Here is a 16,565-nt window from a genome sequence, read left to right as displayed (position 1 = left end):
TTTCATAAGTTTATCACGAAAGGTCTTGGTGTACTTCATGCTGCACAAGTCAGAGATGTTTTTCCAAGTTTAACTTGTGATTGAGGTGGAAAATCAGACTGGGAGAAAGATCCTTAGGTCAGACAATGGAACTGATAGAGGTGTACAAAAATTACCGAAAAACCAAAAATCGGTCCGAAATCGAACCGAAACCATAAACGGTTTGGTTTTTTGGTTTTTGATTTCTCTTGCGGTTTTCAAAAATAAAAAAGTTCGGTTTCGATATATATATATATATATATAATATGGCTAGTAAAAATATAGCCTGCAATATAGCCATATAGCCACTATAGAAAATAAAAATCCTCAATAAATTTTTAAGAACTTTATGAAAAATAAAGGTTATTTTTGTTAAAAGTGCCCAACATATTTTATTTTGTTAAAATTATAAGTCTCTATAAAAATTAAAATGCTCAATAAATTTTCAACAACTTTATGAAAAATAAAGGTTATTTTTTTGTAAAAAAAATCGGTTTAAAACTGAAAAACCGCAACCAAATCGCCACATTTTCGGTTTTCAATTAAAGCATAATTTTGGTTCGGTTTCAATTTCGGTTTTGAAATCTCAAAACCAAAAATTTCGGTTCAGTTTTCGGTTCTGACCAAAACCAAACCGCACTGAACCATGTACAGCCCTAGGAACTGAGTACGTTAGTGTTCAAGGAGTTTTGTAAGCAGCATGGCATAGGGAGACACTTCACAGTACGCAGGACACCACAACAGAGTGGTGTGGCTCGGTGTCTCATGTTGTATGTAGGGCTTAAAAAGAACTTCTTGGTAAAGTTAGTGAGTATGACATGTTTCTCGATTAACCGATCACCAAGAGTATCACTAGATGGGAAAGTTACAAGGGAGGTGTGGACAAATAATGCGGTTAACTACTTTGGTTTGTGAGTGTTTGGATGTACAACCATACACGTTTCTAGTGAGGTGAGTTCTAAGCTTAATGTAAAGTCAAGAGGGTACATCTTTCTGGGGTATAAGAAAGATGGGTTCAAGCTTTGAGATCCAATGGCAAACAAGGTTGTGATCAGTGGAGACATGGTTTTTGATGAGAAAGTCATGGTGCAGCGTACTCATGTAGATGAAGAGAAACAGGTGTCTAAAAATTGCAGTAGCAATGAGCATGTGATGTGTAGACACCCTATTTTTGCCCTAGCCAAATAGAATAAAGGGTCCCCTCTTATTATTTTCATTATTATTATTATTATTATTATTATTATTATTATTATTATTATTATTATTTATTTATTTTTGTTATTACTATTATTATTATTACTATTATTATTATTATTTATTATTATTTTTATTATTATTATTATTATTATTATTATTATTATTATTATTATTATTATTATTATTTCCATTATCTTTATTATTAGTTTTACTATTATTATAATTATTTTTATTATCTTACTTTATTATTATTATTATTATTATTAGTATCTTTATCATTATTATGATTATTACTTCACCATTATTAGTATTACTATTATTATTTTTATTCTTATTTATCTATCTATTATTATTATTATTTTCTCTATTATTAATATTACTTTTAGATATTATTTTACTATTATTATTGTTTCTATTATTATTTTATTATTATTATTTATTCTCAAATATTATTATTATTATTATTATTATTATTATTATTATTATTATTATTATTATTATGGAATGTTGGTATTAGGGTTTTAAGTGGGAGAGCCTATTTATAGGCTCTTATTCACACAGCCAAAGGGGGGGGCGAGCCATTCAGACCAAAAAAAAATAAAAAAACCTCCTTTTGCTTCTTCTTCTTCTTCCGGCGTACCTTGAATCCATCCTCACCTTTGCCGCCTCCTCGTTTGCAACTCACGGCCACTCCTCACTCAAACCCCACAGCCCCTCTTCCACATCCTCCGGCTACCGCTGCACCACTCCAGACCTCCAGCCAGACGAGCAAGAGCCAGCTGGCGCGCAGCAGAGCCAAAACAAAGAAAAAAAAGCTCTCTGTTTCAACTACCAAGCCTCCTCTCGACCATCCTCTGCAATACCACCGAGAGCCATCGCAGCAACATCACCACTCCGGCAGCCGACACAACTCTGCAACTCCGAACACTCCAGCCACCGCCGCAACACTCGGCCATCCGTCACCGTCCCTCTCTCCGGACCACCATCACCACAGCTGCTGCCCAAGCCACACCAACAGCCCCTGCTCAGGCCAGCGTCTCCAGCGATCCTCTGCAACTTTTGTTGCTCAGGCCTTTGCCTCCATCGTCTCCCCAGCCGTGCCTCCTCCACGGTAAGCCCCCTTGCTCTCACACACACACACACACACAGTAAACACAAAAACAGAGCACACACAGACACACACCATATACATGACCAGCCACACACACACGCTGTACATGAACAGAGCACACACAGACACACACCATCCATACCCACAGACACAGACACACACACGGCTCCTACTCCAAAGGTAATATTTTTGGGCATTATATTTGTGTTTGTTATATCCTCATATACATATATATTTATTGTTATATTATTACGTAATATTGTATATTCACATTATTGTTGTTATGTTGTGGCTGTAGTTCAGTGGTGAGAATTCTAGGCTATTGCCGGTAAGTGATTTTGTATTATTCAACATCTAGTTTCTAGTTTTAATTTATATTGTATGATTTACAATTTGTATTGTTTTAGTATTATTTTAAGTTTTTTTTTTAAGTTAATATTTAGGTTTGTAGAGGTCAGATTATCATGTTAATATGGTTTAAATTTTCCTTTAGTTTATTTTGGGTTATTTAAACGTGTGTAGGATTTTAGTTATGGTTACTCATTATTTAAATCATTTCATATTTTATATCTAGGTTTGTTTAGGACTTTGGTAGTTTTCATGTTTTTAGAAGGGTGATAACTTTATGTTTAAGTATTGTTTTAGGGTTTGAGTTATTTTCCTATTACTATTGGTCTTACTATTGTACATTGATTTTTGTCCACATCATTGCATATCAATTTCTAGCATTTCTATATTATTGAACACTCTTTGATAAAATTAAAATTATTTCCATATTTATTTTTAGGGTTCCCCTCTTGTGGCATATTGATTTCTCTAGAGTTTGTGTATATTTCCTATTAGATTCATGACTTGAATTGTTTCCATAATTTATTTCTTTCTATTTACGTGTTTATATATGGTATATGATTTCTTGGGTTTAATTATTGGGCTATATTATTAGGGATGGATTGTTAATACTTGAGCTTTATCATGGAGATTTTGACTGTTATGATATTTGCGTGTTATAATATATAGTATTAGTATTATGTCATATTCTTTATTTACTATTTGAAATTTCGGTAAAATACAGAAAAATCATAAAAAATAGAAAATTAGGTGAAAATTTTAAAAATATCTTTAACTTGACTTTCACTATTTTCTTTAATTTTATATATATATATATATATATATATATATATATATTTTGTTATTTCAAAAACCTCCCAAGCTAGTATTTTCAAACATAAAAAAAAACCCTATAAGATTTCCAAATTTTGGGAGTATATTTTTGTAAATTATTTTCGATTTTTATCCCTATGATTTTATTGCGGGGGTATGAGCCTTCGGGCATCACATACCCTAAGCTCTGAGGGAATATATATATGTATATATTTATTTATTTATTTACATGTATTTATAAATTCATAAAAAGGAGTAATTTAAAGAATTATTAGATTAACTTAAGGATAATTTTAAATTAATTAGGTACCGTTCGTAAGAACGGGCGCGTAGGGGGTGCTCGTACCTTCCCCTCGCGTAACCGAACTCCCGACCCCAACTCTGGTAATGTAGACCGATTATACCCCTAACGGGGTAGTAATCATGTGTTCTAACCGCACTAAAGGTTAGTGGCGACTCCGAAATTCCATGTTTTTCCATGAAAATATTAAAATGATTTTTTATTTCGCCGCCCGGGGCACACGCGCTCCCGGGACGCCGCGACATGATGCAGGTGGAGTTAGAAACTTAGGGTAGAGATGACATGGTTCATAATGCAAGGAGTTCTAGCTCGGAAGACCAGCAATATTACAGTATGAAAAACAACAAAAATGAGATTGTGATAAAGGTGGAGTTACAGAATCATGGTAGAAATGACATTGTTCATAATGTAAGGAGTTTTAGTTCGGGAGACCAACAAGATCACAATAGACCCAGATGCACTATCAGGCCAACACCTAGGTATGAATTTGATGATCTGTGTCTTATGCATTCATTACCAATAGCAAGGTTCTCACTTATTTTCAAGAGGCGGATCATAGTCAAGGGAAAAATAAATGGATGAGTGTTATATATGGTGCAAGAGATGAAGTTACTGCATAAGAATCAGATGTGGGAGTTGGTGGAGCTTCTAGAAAGGAAGAAGGCAATAGGATGCAAATGGGTGATTTCTTTATTGCTTTATGTGAATGACATGTTAATTGCTAGGAAGACTTTGACTATGGTTAATCAGTTGGAAACTCTGTTGAGAAAAAAATTTAACATGAAGGTTTTGGGTGCAGTCAAGAAGATTCTTGGATTAGAGATTTATAGGGACAAAGCTACAGGGAGATTGTGGTTATCTCAGGGCAGCTATATAGAGAAGTTGTTGGAGAGGTTTAGCACGGATAATGCAAAACCAGTATGTACATTGTTGGTGAATCACTTTAAAATGTCTACCACTCAGTGTCTAAGGATGAATGATGACATTCGTGACATATCAAAGGTCCCCTATGTTAGTGTAGTGGGGTGTTTAATGTATGATCTGGTATATGCAAAACCGAACATGACACAGGTTGTCAGTGTGGTGAGTAAGTTTCTTTCAAATCTGAGTAGACAACATTGGGATGCCGTTAAGTAGATTTTCAGATACTTACGAGGTATTTCTCACTATGACATCATATTCGGCAGGCAACAGAGCGATCCATCATTTGTGGAATTTGTGGATGCAAATTTTGTAGGGAACTTGGATGATAAAAGGTCTACAGCAGGGTATGTGTATACTATTGTGGAAAGGCCTATTTGTTGGAAGTTTAGGGTATAGTCTCTAGTTGCACTATATACAACTGATTCGGGGTATATGACAGTAGTCGAAGTTGTCATGAATAAGTTCAAGTGTAGACACCCCATTTTTACCTAGGCCCAATATTATTATTATTATTATTATTTTATTATTATTATTATTTTGCTATCATTATTATTATTATTATTATTATTTTAATATTATTATTATTTTGCTATCATTATTATTATTATTAGTTTTCATTATATTTATTACTTTATTATTATTATTATTATTACTTTACCATTATCATTTTTTATTCTTATTTATTTATCTATTATTATTATTATTATTATTATTATTATTATTATTATTAGTATTTTTATTTATTATTATTATTATTCTTATTCTCATCATTATTTATTTATTTTTGTTATTACTATTATTATTATTTTGTTATCATTATTATTTTTAATATATTTTTATTATCATTATAATTTTATTATTATTAGCATTAGTATCTTATTTTGACTATTATTATTTTTATTATCTTTATCTTTATTAGTTATGTTATCATTATTATTATTATTATTAATTGTTAATTTTAATCTTTGTATTATTACCTTATTAGTATCGTTATTTTACTGATAATATCTTTATTATTTTTATTTTAATTATCTATTTTACTATTAGTATTATTATTATTATTATTATTATTATTATTATTATTTCCTTATTGATCTTTATATTATTATTATAATAATTATTATTAGTATTACTATTTTCATTATTACCATAATAGTTAAAGTAGAAAGAGAAAAATAAAATCGAAAAAGGAAGTTTTTTTTAGGGTTTCTAAAATTTTTTATATAAGGGACCTCTTTCCTCTCTTCAAAGGGGGCCGGGGGCGAGCGCAGAGCACAGCCAAAAACAAAAAAAAACAGCCGGGGGGATAGAAACAAAAAAAAAAAAAAAAAAAACCTCTCTTTGTTCTTCAGCCTGACCGCTGCACCCAGCAGCTCTCCGACAACCCTAGCCTCTCCCATCTCCTTCTCCCCTCTGCTCTCTGTCTCTCCCACACCACCAGGCCAGCCCCTCCATCCTCTCTTCTCCATCTTCACCTCAATCTTTCAACCATCACCGGCAACTGTGGATCTCCTCAAACCACCTCAGTCCCGCTGCACCACCCAACTCCTGCTGGTCTCGGCTCCACGACGCCAGCTTCTGCAACCGCCGGAGGTTCTCCACACCAACACGGGTAGAACCCTCCGAACCCAGTCTCGAAAGTTCCCTCCGGCGAGCACCACTGGTCCAAGACCCCAACATCATCCACACTCCAGCTCCTCTGCAACTCCAACGACCACCCGAGCAGCCACCAACCGAGACACCAGCAGTGGTTGAATCTCCTCCATCAAACGCCCCGTGAGCCTTGTGATACCACCGCAGCACCACAGCCAGACCAGCAGTCACCCCGGCGGCCTCCTGCTTCCGCACAGCTAGACGACACACCCGTCTCCGGCCCCCTCTGTAAGCCCTACTGCATGCAAACACTGACACACACAATACACATATATATTTATATATTTATTAGTGTTAATATATATATATATATATACGTATATATTGGTTTTGGTTTGGGATTTTAATACTTAAAGTTTAAACTTTTCATATATTTGCCTCTATATGTATATACTATATTGACCATATTAGCATTATTATACGTATATTATTGATAGTAATATTATTATTATTTATATATTATGTTATTATGTTGTTTTGTATATCATTATTAATAATGTTGTTAGATTGTTCGTATATTACCATTAATAATATTATTATATGATTTGTATAATATTTCTAATATTGTCCTCACATCATAGGTGTATTGTTATTATTAGTATTATATGATTTATATATCATTATTAGTAATATTATTATATAGTTGGTTTATTAATATTAGCATTGTTATTATATTAATTATATTAGTATTAGTATTACGTAGTTTGTATATTATTATTAATTACATGATTGCGTTATTCTTATGTTACTGGTTTGTATATTACTATTAGTAAAATTACGGTATGGTTTGGATGTTATTATTATATTAATTATCATATTGATTTTATTAGTATTCTATTGTTTGCATATGGTTGGTATTATTATTATGTAGATTGTTTCATTATTATGTTTAGGTTTATATAGTTGATTTGCATATATTATATATTGGTTACGGTTAGCATGTTGATATATCTAGTAATATTGTGTTTAGTATTTTAGTGTATTTGGCATGTTAGTTTTAAGGTATGTTCAATATTATAATGGATATTACATATTATATATTTATTACTATCATATTCGTAGTATTTTAATGTACACAATATCATTTTTCTTGGTAACCTTAGTATTTTGGGATTATGTTATTATATTATATATTAGGGTATATTTAAAATTGCTGCATTACTACTATATATTCTTAACATTGTACATCATGTTTTGATTTATTGTATTCTCATATTTTGATTTATTGTATCTTGATGTACTTTTAGGGTTGAAATTGCTTCCATATAAATTATGTACTTAGGGTTTTTGATCATTATTGTACTCACTTTGTATTTAATATTTGTATAGTTAGGGTTGTGTATTAATTTTGGCAACCATCTTGTATTTATTATTTTCAGCAATGCCTTGTTTCCATAATTTCGTTATTTCTTTACTTGTGCATAGGTTTACATGTTTTAATTTGAAATTTGGTTTATCTCTTTTATCAATTATTTCCATATGGGTGTAAAGGTATTAGGGGTGTGTACCATTAGGAAGATTATTATTATTACCTTTTATCTATAGTATATTATTATTATTATCATGTGTGAAATTAGTATGTTACCATTATGATATTTAGAATATGTATTTATTGTTAATATGTGCGTATTAATATTATTTATTATTGTCATTATGGGATTACTACTATTAATATTAATATTATTATTATTATTATTATTATTATTATTATTATTATCATTAGTACCATTATTATTATTTTTACTATTGTTATTTATTATTATTATTATTATTATTGTTATTATTATGTTCATTATTATAATGATTATTATTATTTTATTTTATTATATATATATATTTTTAATATTTTTGATTTTTATAATCCCTATGATTTTATTGCGGGGGTATGAGCCTTCGGGCATCACGTACCCTAAGCTCTGAGGGAATATATATATGTATATATTTATTTATTTATTTATTTTTTTACATGTATTTATAAATTCATAAAAAGGAGTAATTTAAAGAATTATTAGATTAACTTAGGGATAATTTCAAATTAATTAGGTACCGTTTGTAAGAACGGGCGCGTAGGGGGTGCTCGTACCTTCCCCTCGCGTAACCGAACTCCCGGCCCCAACTCTGGTAATGTAGACAGATTCTACCCCTAACGGGGTAGTAATCATGTGTTCTAACCGCACTAAAGGTTAGTGGCGACTCCGATATCCATGTTTTTCCATGAAAATATTAAATTGATTTTTAATTTCGCCGCCCGGGGCACACGCGCTCCCGGGACGCCGCGACAGCAAGCATTTCTTGGACTTAGTTTATGTCTCCAATTGCTAGATGAGAGGTGGTCTGTTGACCTTATGGGTCATACCCTGTTTTGATTATGACAAATACTCAAGTATTTAATGACTGCTGAGTTGATGTGTAGGTTTATCTTGATAGTATCCTATGATGACACTCAGAGACCCGGAGGAAAACGAAGACTCTGAAGACCCTATATATAATTTATGTGTTGAATTTATATTTGGGTCTGTAATATTTAAGTAGGAAAGGTTTGTAATAGTAAATAGGGCTTTGATTGTAATAATTGCATGCATCACCTGTATAGCTTAATAGGTATGCTCAAAATGAAAATGACCTTAGGATTTAACACCAGATTTTTTCGGTGTCTTCAAAATTTGACCCAAAGTGACCTTAGGACACTCACCTTTGCACTTGCGTGTATTAGGAACTTGAATAGGGTGAATGTGTATTGAAACGGGACCGAAATGCACACGTGGTGCACTTTCGGTCGACCGACCTTGGCAGTTCATTCTGCCCCGGTCAACCGAAACAGTCCTGGGTCAACAGTTAACCAAGGTCCTGGTCGACCGAACCAGTATAGTTCAAAACCCCTCGGTCGACCAAAACTCCTTGAAGTCAACAAATTGACCATCTGGTCGACCGAGCCAAAAATGAATACTAACTACCTGGTCGACTGAGGGTCCTCGGGAAAAATCCCAACGGTCTGGTCGACCGAACCAGTTAGTTCAAAATGGCTCAGTCAACCGAACCTCGAAGAAATGGGAAATCGCCCACTTTCGGTCGACCGAGCCTTCAGTTCAAATACCTCTTGGTTGACCGAACCATATGAACTCTGGTCGACTGAAACTATTCTGGTCGACTGGATCTCTCGAGTTGCCCTGATTTTTACCGCGGTTAAACATTTTTAAACAGGGTTAAAATGATCTTAAACAATATTAATAATACCCTACATGTCCTAATGGCTATAATTCTTCCAATGTCTATATATAGGCCCTCATTTGCTAAGATTAGTAAGAGATTAGAAAATTTGATTAGGGAGAATTCTTTGAAAATCCCAAAACCCATAATACTCATATTTGAGCCTCCTACACTTATTCTTACCTGATCTTACTACTCAAACTTCTTTGTAAGTGTGCTTAAGTGTGGTTGTGCCTATAGGTTTGCTCTCCTTGCTCTTGTTGTTTGATATAATTTTCTTGAGAGCTAAACGTAAGTATTCTTAGGGGACTTTGCTAATAAGTCTCACCTAAAAAGACTTGTATTAAACTTCTGAGTATTGCATGTCCATTGCAATTACTTGAGAGGTTCGTATTTGTTTGTAGATTGCAAAATCTCTTCAAAACATTTTCAAATATCTTGTGGTATTTATTTCGATATAACTTTGAAAAGATATTTGTTTATATGATAGTGATCTTTGTTGCAATATTCATTCACTCATACATTATTTACTGAATACAAAGATTAAACATCTTTTGCAAACCAAGCATATACATCATTTGATATTTACATGCTTGAGATATCCTGCTGATTGAAATATTTGAGACTTGACATCTTTGTGTAAACTTACTGGCTGAATATCTTGTGACACAAAGATTGCTTGATTGATACTCTCACGCACTCGTTACACTGATAGTAAATATATATATATATATATATATATATATATATATCTGAGAGTTAAGATATTAGATCACATTAAGCTTACATATTAAATCATTTGTGGTGTATGTAATTGCGCATATTTGGGTACATATCTGCTTTACACGAAAGCATAATCATTGTACCATTTGATTTTAATACACATCTATTGTATTTCCAAGCGTGGCTTGAAGAGGGAGACTAGCCCTGGAATAGTTCCAGATTGGCTTAGACCCGGTTAGGAAAGTTAGGTGCGTCATCCTGTTAAGGCGTGTAGGTTGAGGTCAGCCCCGCTAATTGACCTGATTAAGGTTAAGGTCAGCCCTGTGCTAATTGACCTGGTTGTAATTGGTGCCGCTCCACCCTTAAGTGATCTATTAGTAGAATCCTCGGGCTTGCGAGCTAGAGGCGGGGGCATAGGCATAGTTGGCCGAACCCCGATAACATATCATGTATTTGTTTATATTTTTGCACTTTATTTATCGCACGTGTATGTTATTATGTGAATTATACGTTTGATTTAAATTTTCGTATATTATATTTATCGGTGTATTTGGAACTGCACAGAAAGACCCTAGGTTGTAATATTCTGCTAACATCTAGTTCAACCTAGGAGGAAAGTTTAAGATTCCAATTCACCCCCCTATTGGGAATACACCAATTCTAACACAGTCGCAACCTATTATCCCAGGTGAAGTAGCGGGTTATGTTTTCAATTTTCTCCTAAGAGGTGTACATTCACCAAGGTGGAGATTGTTAAAATATGTGGCTCATATGTTGAATGGAATGCATGTATAAGAGAAAACATAGTTGAAAACACAGTTGCTGAACATGTAGGAGGAAACTGTCAATAGTTTTTCTAGGTGCAGAAGATACAGTCGACTATTTTTGTCATGTTACATCGACTATTTGGTCTTGACTTCAAACCGTCAACAGTATGTTAGAAACCTTCGATCTCGGCTTCAAATCATCGACAATATGTTTGAAAGCGTCGACGATTTTGCTTGTTTACTAACCGCTGGTTTTCAAATGTTGAATTGGGAAGTTGTATAGGTTGGGTTTCAGGGCAAAAACCTCCGAGAGAGTTATATATACATGTTGTATGTTGTAATCTATGTCTTTTTGAAAAAAGATAGTGAAAAATCACTATCGTTTGCTCCCATGGATGTAGGCATTGCCGAACCACGTAATTCTTTGTGTCATTATTTTATTGCTTTCATATAATTTGCGTGAATGAGTTTTCTATATATTTCACTGCTGATTGTTGTGTTGTAAGATCGTTTTTTTCCTCTACGCATTTATTTGCACAACAAAATTGGATAATTTATTGTTTATTAAAAATTAAATACAATGTTTAAGTTCAATTTTGTGTTTCATATTTTTTTTCACCTTCTTATTTTTATAAAGAAAAAATACTTCAAATCAAAATTTGATGAATATATCTTGACTATTAATTAAAGGAACTCTTTTCGATAATTTTTTTCTCATTTAATCATTCTTCTTACAATATCCCTAATTTACAAGTTATTTTTGGCTAAAATATTTAAAAATCACGGGTGTGTAAGTAATTTAATGAATTATATTTTATTTTAAAATTTTAAAAAATCCTTATAACTTTTATGATCTTCCACTCTTTATTATCTTTAGACGGTTTCCTTTTTTAATCGTCTTTCCACAAAATTCATTCAATTCCAAATAAATTTTATGAATCTCCCTTCAATTTAAAAGAAGGATGTAAACTCTATTTTGCCAAACAAGTTTTAAAATTTGAACAATTCACTATCATAATTCAAATTTAAAACTTCAAATAATCATATGAAATCTAATCACCAAAAAAAAAAAAAAACCCTTTCTCCATTTTTCGTACTCCATTTTTCGTAACAAATTTATAATTTTAATTTATGCAAGTATAATATAAAAATGTTGAGAGTGGCACATACATGTCTTCCAAGCAATTAACATATAAGTAATTTATTGAAATTTTTATTTTAGAACTAAAAATTAATAAATTTAACTTTCACTATATTTTCAACTCCTACTTATCCCCCCAAAATAGGAAATTTAAAAAATTAGACACACATGTAAATTTTAAATAAATATTTTTAACTATTCATATCCCTTAAGTTTAAATAAGTATTTTAACCACCTATTATTCCCAACGATCTCACAGATTTATATAATTAAATTAAAAAATATTTAAAAATATAAAAAGGACAGTCAATTGTAGATACCTCATTTTGTTATGCCGTTATATATCAAAACTATAATAGTAATATATATAATTCAAATTTAATAAATTTAATTTTTTAACAAGAATCAAATTATGTCATGGAAATAGAGCCTTAGGGCTTATTTGACTATTTTCCTGTTTCAGTTTTACTGCCCCATCCTGCTATCGCTCTTAATTCATATTTTTTTCACTTCAGTAAAGTGAAACTGTTTTCTTTGAAACATTATTTTTTTCATGATATAACTTTCTAATTAACAATATTTTATTCCTTTAATAATTTTCAAGTGTTATTAATTCATTTTTGTAATGGAAGATGTGGTCTACAGTTATTTTGTTGAGCCTATTGACTCCTACAAGATGCATTTAATTGCACATTTATAAAATGAAATCCAAGGGTTAATTGGATTGAATTTACGTCTCACTTCATTTAGTTGTGCTCTCCATTTAAATTTTTATTTCATTTAACCTGCCAAACATTGCGCATAGAAAATGATAAACATATTTTGATGTTTCATGTTCATTAAGACGAAGAAAAACTCAGTGGATCATTAATTAAGATTATGAAAAATAAGGTGAGGACTATGTTTTTGAAATTATAAAAAAAAAATTATTCCATTGAGTGAATTTATTTGGATTTGAATGGAAATATAGCCTTAGTGTAATGTATGCTATGGTATGTTTTAGACCTGATCTATCTTATGCTGTAAGTCAAGTGAGTAGATTTATGAGCAAACCTGGAAAACCTTATTGACATGTTTTGAAACAAAATTTCCAATACTTTTCTGGAACAAAACAGTAAGGATTAATATTTGGAAAAAGGGATATGTATTGTGAAATAAGATTAAAAGGATATGTAGATTCTGACTATGCTAGAAATCTAGATACCAGGAAGTCTTTATCTGGTATGGTCTTTTCTTTTTTAGGTAGTGCTATTAGTTGAACTTCAGATATGATGACTAAAGTAGTACCTAAATCCAAGTTTGAACATTGTTCGAACTTGGTTAACCTTGGTAGCTGTTAGTATTTTGTTTTGCAGGAACCGCCATAGGAGATGCTAAGGAGGTGCGAGGGTTACAAGCTTGCCAAGGTGGAGAATTGTTGGAGTGTCAAGGCTTGAAAAAAAAAAAATCCAGACCGTCCATTTCTTTTTAGATCCAACGGCTGTTTTACGTTTACTTATTTAGTGGAGGGGCAGTGATGTAATTCCACATATAATGTATTGTAAATAATAAAAAACACAGCAGGGGATGGGGGTTCTTCAACACTTCAGTTTTCAGCTTCTTGGAGAAAAGGAAAAAGAGGGGCAGTGCAGGAGGGTTTCCATTCTCGCGAGTCTTCACCAGCCGCGAGCCTTCACCAACGTGATAGCAGCCTGTAGCCGCAAGTCTTCTTTTTCAGCAGCCGTGAGATTCAACAGCCGTGAGAGAGAGCATCTGCAGCAACGAGTTCCTTCAGCCGCGTAGGAGAGTGAGGCAGCACGAGAGAAGGAGACGATGGCAGAGGTTCGGCGTTGGGGGGTCTCCAACCTCCAGCGGGAGTTCACGCACTGGTAAGGGAAGGTAAAGACACAGATTTAGTTTCTTGGGAGGGTTTTCTTTTAGGGAAATCAGGGAGGAATATAGGGAGAAACCTAGGGTTCTTCACAGGTGTGAAGGGGGGATTTCTTGGATTATTCTTGGGCTGATTTCCAGAGGAGATCGGTAAGACAAGAAAGGGTAAATCTATATGTACTTGTATTTATTTCTGCCAATTTTATATAGTGTCTTTGGAGGTCAGTTTCTGCCGTGCATGTAGGTCAATTTTTGGGCCGAACCACGTAAATGTGTTCTTGTGATTGTGATTGTGGCATGTTTATGTTTTGCTGAATATTAGATTGGTGAATATATATTTTTCTTGATCAGATTTAGCACACACACACGTGTCAAAATAAATAGGTTTAAGTTTAGGTGTGATTGTGATTGATGCTTGGATAAAATCAGATTGTTATTGTGGTTTGTTTGGAATTAATTAAAATTTGAAAATAAAATTAGCAATCAGCTGAATTACACACAACAATTGTAGATACCTCATTTTGTCATGCCGTTATATATCAAAACTATAATAGTAATATATATAATTCGAATTTAATAAATTTAATTTTTTAACAAGAATCAAATTTTGTCATGGAAATAGAGCCTTAGAGTTTATAAATACACACACACATACACACACACACAAAGTTTAGAATGAATACTTGCAAAAATAAAGGACAAGATATGAAATTGGGGATATCATTAAGAAATGAAAAATAAAAACAATATTTGGATTACATGTAACAAAATCAAATTTTGTTATGGCTCCAATTTTTTTGCTAACTTAAAATGGTCAAAAATAGTTATGGGTGTTCATTTAATTTCCTCTTTGTTATGGTTAAAAAGATCAAACTGCCATATGATCACTAAGGTAGTAGGTGGTAGCATAAGGTCATACACCTAATGCATTTGCTGTAGCGAAAAAAAAGAAGGCTATTATAAATCACGACAAGATCAAATTACATAAATCAATGAATAATAATGATCATTACTCCATTTTATTCATATAATATCAAGCACTTATTTGTTAAGTTATAGTGAATAAAAAACAAAATCTGCTAGAAATTGTCATAAAATCAATCTACCATAATCAACAAATAACGACGACCATAACTTCATTTCATTCGTATAATATCAAGCCTCCATTTTTTTACTTACCAACTATAATTATTATCAACATACATATATTTTGCAACACAAAATATACTTGACACGACTTTTAACAAAATTCTTACATACCAAGTTAAGTACTATCCAATGAACAAAGATAAAAGACCCAAAGAAACAAGCTTTGGCTCAATACTAAATTTGACAAACTCAAGATATGACAAGATAACATGGTTGACAAGATTGTGTTTCTTAGAAACCCCATTTCTGTAATCCAAAAAATAATGTAAAATATAGTGATTGGGGGATTCCAAAACTTTTCATTGTAAATATTTTCACTAGACTTACACATGGGCATAACTCCTCTTGTAATAACGAATCTTCTAGCTCATCCACCAGCTAAAGCAGGTGACCTCCTATCTGACTTATTTTCATTTGTGTTAATACAACAATTCGTTTTGCTTTTTTTTTTTTCCTTCCATAGTTCTCATGGGATGGTGAGATAGAAAGAAGTTAAAAACTTGACATATAGGTATAAGAGATTTAGTACATATTTTTGACAAAAAAATAGAAAAAAAAAAAAGAAGAGAGGGGCAAACTATCAAAACCAAAAAAATTTATCAAAACAATCTTGAGAATATCAATAACAATCCCACTCTATTAAAACAATTTTGGGCTTTGGCCTTTTGGGCTCCGAGAAACTTGGGCTTTGAGCTCTTGGGCTTTTGGTTTGCTAACTAGGATGTGGGTCTTGGGCTTTTGACTAGTCAGTTGGAATTTGGGTTTGGGTGTTTTTGGCTTGTTAGCTAGCTAGGGTTACTAGTTGATGGAGCCTAGTCCAATTTGGATTTGGGTCTCGAGTTTGTGGGCTCGTAAGTTAGAATGGGTTTGATCTAGTTGAATGGATAGGGTCCATGGATCGAACCTGGTTCAATGGGACAAGTTAATGATTGAGCCAATTTCATAACAATTGTGCACTACTAGAATTACATGATTAAGTATAAAAAACAAAGCAAAAACACTTCACATATAGGTATAAGAAATTTAGTACAGAAAAAAAAAATAAAAATGAAAGGGACAAACTAACAAAACCAAAAATTTTTATCAAAACAATCTTTTAAATATCAATAACAATCCCACTCTTTTAAAACAAATTTGGGCTTTGGCCTGTTTAACTTGGGCTTTGGGCTCCAAACTCGGGCTTTGGGCTTTTGGCTTGTTAATTGGGGTGTGGGGTTTTTTTTTTTTTTTTAACTAGAATTTGGGTTTTTAGCTCCGAAACTTGGGCTTTGAGCTCTTAGGCTTTTAGTTTGCTAACTAGGATGTGGGCCTTGGGCTTTTGACTAGTTAGCTGGAATTTGGGCT

The sequence above is a fragment of the Malania oleifera genome, chromosome 4 (assembly GCF_029873635.1).
Source record: "Malania oleifera isolate guangnan ecotype guangnan chromosome 4, ASM2987363v1, whole genome shotgun sequence".
In the NCBI taxonomy this organism is placed as follows: Eukaryota; Viridiplantae; Streptophyta; class Magnoliopsida; order Santalales; family Ximeniaceae; genus Malania; species Malania oleifera.
Note: the sequence above shows the minus strand (reverse complement) of the source record.